The sequence below is a fragment of the Olea europaea genome, unplaced genomic scaffold (assembly GCF_002742605.1).
Source record: "Olea europaea var. sylvestris unplaced genomic scaffold, O_europaea_v1 scaffold1842, whole genome shotgun sequence".
NCBI classification, from domain to species: Eukaryota; Viridiplantae; Streptophyta; class Magnoliopsida; order Lamiales; family Oleaceae; genus Olea; species Olea europaea.
In genome coordinates, this window is record NW_019236192.1 from 49062 (window position 1) to 55973 (window position 6912).

The 6912-nt window shown below is 29.6% G+C and overlaps 1 pseudogene; it reads right to left on the bottom strand.

Annotated features, from left to right (window-relative positions):
• Positions 1-1067: 1067 nt before the first annotated feature.
• LOC111378627 lies at positions 1068-6243 on the bottom strand (annotated as a pseudogene).
• Positions 6244-6912: the final 669 nt, after the last annotated feature.

Genomic DNA, 6912 nt, shown 5'->3' on the forward strand with positions numbered 1-6912 from the left:
TGTCATTGTTGTTTATTTTATTCATGTGGAGAATTGCTAGAGAGAATTCAAAATAAAATGAATTGTAAATGAAGAATTGTAACAATAAGCTTTTAATTTCAAATTTCAGTTCTCTAGTTAATTTTGAATTGAATTTGTGGTTACAAAACCTTGATGGCTATTGTAACATATTACTATAATGGCTATTGTAATATTTTGGTTTTAATACAAAATTAATAAGAATTGAAACCTCCCTCATCCTAGTACTACATAAGGAGGCATTCTCCTTCTTATCTCGCGCATGAAAACTTAGAAAGCTCTCTAAGTTTCTTTATTCTCTCTTTATTTTAAAGAGTTTTGTTCTTAGTAGTTTAGATAATTATTTTCTAACTTGGTGATAGAATTGTAAGCATTCTTAGATCGTCTAAAGTAGTGATAGTTCAAAGTAGTAACAAAGTGCTAGTCAATTATTTTTAGTCGTCGTATCCTAAAAGATAGATGTCATCAGCCCTCTTGCACTATAATGGGGGCAAATTTGTTTAAAGAAATTATGTGCTACACAGGCATCAGTTCCTTTCCATACCGCTACTACATCAATTGTAACAACAAGCTTTTGATTTCAAATTTCAATTCTCTAGTTAAGTTTGTATTAAATTGGGGGTTACAAAACCTTAAAGGCTATTATAACATATTGCTCTGATGGCTATTGTAATATTTTGGTTTTAATACAAAATTAATAAGAATTGAGACTTGCCTCATCCTATACTATATAAGGAGGTGTTATTTGTTACTTTCAATCATTGTATCCTGGAAGACAGACGTCATTAATTCTCTTGCACCACAATGGGGGGACAAATCTATTTATGTGTAACTCATGTTACGATTCCTTTCAATACCAATACTACATCAACAAACTTTTCATCTATTTTTATTGTTACTCTGAGTTTCAATTTAATTGAAACATGGGCTACACGGTGATATCATGGACTAATAAATCATAAAATTAGGAACAAGCCTATTAGAGAGTTTTCCATGTTTTGTAGTGGTCCCATATTGAGCTAATTTTTATCATCAATCAATCCGAACTACTATTGAACAAAATTTTTCAGGTTTTTCTTGTTAGGTTCGAAGACATACTTGATAATTGAATCTTTAATTGGCAACAGGTTCAAGAAGTCATTCTTTAGCTTTGAAGTGTCGAATTCATTGTTGCTCCGGACGATGATAACTAATGCTTGTTCTTTCAAATCAAAGTTTTCACACTAGAATTTGGGATCTATAAAATCTCAATACATTTGCAGAATCTCATTGTGGTTTATTATGCCTGATTTTTGAAGTTCCATATCCCTCGATAGTTTCTCTTTTTCGTTTCAGTTGACATATATCGGAGTTCATCGACTACTGTCATGCTGTTTGGTATGTCCATGTTGTTGTAACGTGTAATTTTTTTTTAGAAGTTTAGCGGGTTGTTGAGATTTGATTAAATATCCATTCTTATACTGAGAGTTCATACATTGTCATAGCAGATTCTTTGCATGCACATATTTAAAGAATACTATCTAGTAAAATCCACTAGTAATAAATACCAAAAGTGCACTAAGTGAATTATCCTTTTGGCTGATGTAAAAAAGATGAACATATAAATGCGAAACTAAATTTATACTTACCATGTCCTTGATCTTGGAGTAGAAGGATTCACAAATTCTATAGGCCCTCCTCCTTGAATCCAACTCCTCAGCCCTTAGGGTGTTTCTTATCATACTCAAATATACAACCTATTGCAAAATTCATCAAGTAAAGACCTTGTTGTGCACAAACATCAGCCAAAGTTAGGGTCCCAACAACATTTGTACTAACTGTTTTGAACCTATGTGAGTCCCACCAATCTATATTAGGCCTTAGGCCTGCTAGTAACTCCAATTGCATTAAACACATGAGTTGGTTGTATCTTCCTTAAATATTCAATTAGTAAATTTCTATCCTGGAGTTTTCCTATCCCATATTTGAATTCTATGACACGTTCTTTGCTAAGTTTTCCTAATAAATATCCAATCCCATTAGTGTAATGCAAAAAACAACCATCTGTTGGGGATTTACTTATACTTGCAAAGTGAAATTTAAAAATAATTTCAATTCCCTTAAAGAATCGTTTTTGTGTTTAGATAGAAATTGTGATTATAATTGTACCTTCAACAAATTTTGCAAACTCCTTTTCTAATCCTCAGACATCAACAATCACGATCTTTCAATTCCTTTGTAAATTATAATATTTTCACATCACAACCATCCACTTTTCCAGCCTCTAATCCACACAGGAGAACAAGAACAAGAAATTAATGTTTCCTTTTCTTGTATTAGTAAGATTATGATATTGTGAAATGTGTCAAGTTGTAATTCCAATCACTGACAATTTACGAAAGATTCAAATCTTAATTGTTTACTTATAGATGTTTAAGTGAGCTTGACCTACCCACTAAATATAAGCCACCTAATATTTAATTAATTGACCTAATTAAACTTGATCTATAAGTTAATTAATCTAATCAATTAACTTAAATCCATTAATAAATAACCTACTAATAATAATAATTATTATTTATTATTTATTATTTTTTTACAAATGTCTAATACATGTCAATTAATTAATTTATAAGATCATTCTTCTAGTTCTCCATTTTGTACATATTGAATTAGGTTTTTTATTACAATGCCGTATGGTGGGAATTATTATTTTGATCTAATTAAAATAAGATAAATTAAAACTCCCTTTCAACCATTCACTAATTTATTTAAATTAATTAATTCACATTCATTGTCCAAAATTGAAATCTATTAATGTGTGAAGACAATATATGTGATTGAAAAAATCACATGGTGTTGTTCATTTATTGTGAAATTATAATCTCTTTATTGATATAAATCGGTCAATTATGAGATATGAAAGTGTGTCAATCTCGATTATCTATCATATCTTTCATCTCACTCTTAAGTTAATAATAGTCGAAACTTTTATCAACTTACTTATTTACCTTGGCCATGAATTTCGATATCAACTTAATCGAAGGAGTTGTAGATTAAGATATCTCACTATCTAAGATGAATCATTTATTGATCATTCATAACTTTCATAACTTTCATATGATTTTTGACATATCTGAATGATGCTATATTAGTGACTCTTGATAAAGCAACATCCAGCATCACCAAATTATGACCGCCCTCATATAAGACACTATGACGACTTCAAGTCGAAGGACAATTCCACAACCGAACGTCAAAGATTAACTACTGACGCTTAGATAGTTATTCACGTGAATCTCTCCTGTAGGACTTCAATGTTTTATTCTCTTAACAGAACATCCACACAACCATTTAAATGTCACTACATTTATCTTGTGATCTTAGCCACTCAATTCATAAGTGATAAATGTCATACGTTGTGGTCTAGCCATAGTAACAATACTTGTATATCGTTATTATTTAGGACCACTTATAAATTAAAATTTAGTCAAATATAATTTGTTTCTCACAATCATAACTCCATGGATTAATAAGTTACAAAAGTTTGAATATATGGACTCTATTAATTTAATTTATCAGAATAATAATTTAATTAAAAAATAGATCTATCATAAATAAAATTGCATTAATCATATTAAAAGTGTTTACTTCCAAAATTGATTAGACTTAGAGCATAATACTTACAAACTCTTACTTGCACTAGATCCAATTATCTATATATCTAATATTGTAAGAGTCTACATGCCAGTCGTATTTATATTACGATAATTCTTTATCAGTGTATCTGCAATATTATCACTTGTGATAATTCTTTCTTTCCTTACATTTTTCTTTGTATGATCTCTCTATAAGATGATATTGCACTAACACATTTTGGATCGTTGATGAGATCTTAGTTTCTTTACTTGTGCAGTGGCTCCATTGTTATGAATACAGAGGTATTAAATAACAATATTAAGATTTACTCCAAGTTTGTTAATGAACTTCTTGACCCAGACCATAACGTTTATAGCTTTTGAAGTAACAATGTATTAGGCTTTTATTATTGAATCAATGGTTATTAAGTGTAAACATATATCCTTATGGAGACTTGTTATTATCCAAGTCTGAATGGCAGTTAGCATTAGTGTATTCATGAGCTCTTAGTTCATTTTCTTCATAATTTCATCCATTGAAGTATATAGATGTCGTTTCTTATTAATAATGTGTCATCTACATATAACATTAGGAACACAACATCTCTCTCATTTGTCTCCTTGTAAACCTATGGTTCGCCTTTATTTTTGATAAAATTAAACTTTTTGTTTGTCTCATCAAAATAAAGAATCTAGCTTTTAAAGGCTTACTTCAACCCATATATGGATTGGACGAGCTTCCATACTTTGTTAGCATCTTTGAATTTATAACCTACGGGTTGTGTCATGTACACTTCCTTTAAACTTTCCCATTAAAGAATGTAGTTTTGACATCCGTTTGCTGTATCGCATTGTTAGGATACACAGTTGTTGCAAGTAAAATTCGAATGGACTTAAGTATGACTATGGGTGAAAATGTTTCATCAAAGTAACTTATTGTCATTATTTAAAAAAATTTGTTGCTAGCTTTGCTTTATATGTATGGATGTTTTCATCTATGTTGATCTTTTCTTGTAAACCTATTTATAGCCTATGGGTTTTATCCGATCAAGTGTTTCGACCAATGTCCAAACCTTGTTTACAAACATCGAGTTTATCTTGAATTTCATGACCTTTTGTCATCTTTTTGAATCAACACTTGACTTGGCTTCTACATAATTAGTAGGCACAGTAATTGTGCAGCTACTTTTCTTTTCTATTGAAATGAGATTCGGTCATCTAGCAGGCATGATTTATATTTGATAAAATGATTCAAAATCAATTGACCCTAAATATTTATCTCTATGTAATTTAAAAATGTATTTATAGGCCCCATTTGATTATCATTTTTATCAAAATACATTTTTCTCCCTCTTCTTTTTAATCATGCATTCTTCATTAAAATAATTTTACACGTAAATCAAAAACTTTTTCTTATTTTTCATCCACACATTCTCCATCAATCTACTATTCTAAAATTTATTTTTACATAAAAATGGGCGCCAAACACCTTCTTAATTTATATGACCTAGTTTACTATGCATATATAATTGTTGTTTAGGTTATCATTTTTATACTTTTTATTTTTTATACATAATAATACTCAGTATCTAGAATATAAACATCATTTTGTAATTATCACAACCATAAAATATCTTAACAAGATAAAATGAAAAACAATTGTCCTAAGCATTAATTGAAAAATAGTTCATGTCTAAACATGAAATTGAATTAATAATCTTGATAGCAATGAGAATAAAATAGCATTTTTCTAATTCTAATATTAAGCCTGAAAGCAGTGACAAGAAGTATGTCCCTATAGGTAATGTAGTAACCCTTTCTCTATTTTCAACGTGCAGGTCAACTTTTCTTCCTGAAGCAATCTACTTCATTTTAGTTTCTATACATTTATACATATATGAGATTCATATCTGGCATCTAATACCCAAGAAACTTTTCTTCCTGAAGTAATCTACTTCATTTTAGAATTTTGATAGATTTGTTTCCCTTCAAGCTTGTAAGGTAAGCCTTGCTATTTCTCTTCCAATGATCTTCATTCCACAATAATATCAAGGGTAATCAGACTTGGTAATATACATATTTGCTTTAATTGCCTTAGCCATCTTGAATGCTTACCTAACTCCTTATTTATAATTTCTATTAGTGCTCTTAGAGAAATCAATTGTCAGACTTGTCCCCTATTAGGTTTGATGTTGGGGTTAACAATCTTAAACATGTTCAGCAACCCAAAATTTGTGCATTCAAACTTATTCGTATTGAAATTTATAATAAACTATGAATAAATTTCTAGTAGAGATTGTAAAATTGAGCTAATACTTTTTTCATGGTTCATGATTGAACCTAGTTGAGACAACTTCTCAACGTAGCCAATCATTTTCAAAACATGGGCATTGATTGAAGATTCTTTTGCCATTTTGCAAAGGGATAGTTTATTTAAAGTCTCATATATTTTTACACGTGATTGTTCATCATACAACTATTTGAGATGAAAAATTATAGTGTTAGCATCCATGTCCTCGTATTGCTTTTGCAACTCAAGTTATGTATCTACAAACATCACACATGTTGCAGTATTATCATCATCATTGCGTTTATTATAAGCAATCATCTCTCATCAGTAGAGTCCGCAATGGGTGTCTCTAGAAAAGACTGCTCAACAACATAATCAATTTTCTTATGCTGGAGAACAATTCTGATATTATGATACCAGCAGAGAAGATTTGGCCCGATCAATTTTTTATTTTTATTTTTATCTAATATGCCTCTCAAATCATATGGTTACTCAAAATTCAAAACTATAAATGATGAAAAATAAAGAATTATTATATGTGAAAAAATGCATCAATAAATTTAACATAGTTTTTTTAATTAATTATGCTCATATTGTTTAACTTAATTTTTGTGACACTCTCACATATATTTATAGAATTCATGATCTTCTGTGAATGAGATCTTATTTGCAGTATTAAAACTTTGATTGTACTCAACAAGTCTTAATAAAACATTTGGTGGATACCGTTATCAATTGCATCTCCATACAACTCCTAGATTATCAAGCAGAAAACTCTTTGTCTTCGCATGTATTATGTGCAACCTTAATATATATCTAGAATTTATCTCCTTAAGTATACTCAATAAAAAATGAATTTCAGTTAAATCGAACCAGTCATTTAGAAATATTTAATATTTCATATGTGAAACATATCCCTAATCAACTGACCTTGAGTTTACTCAACAAGTTGAGATCAATGGGAAACTTTCATTCTTTACTAACAAA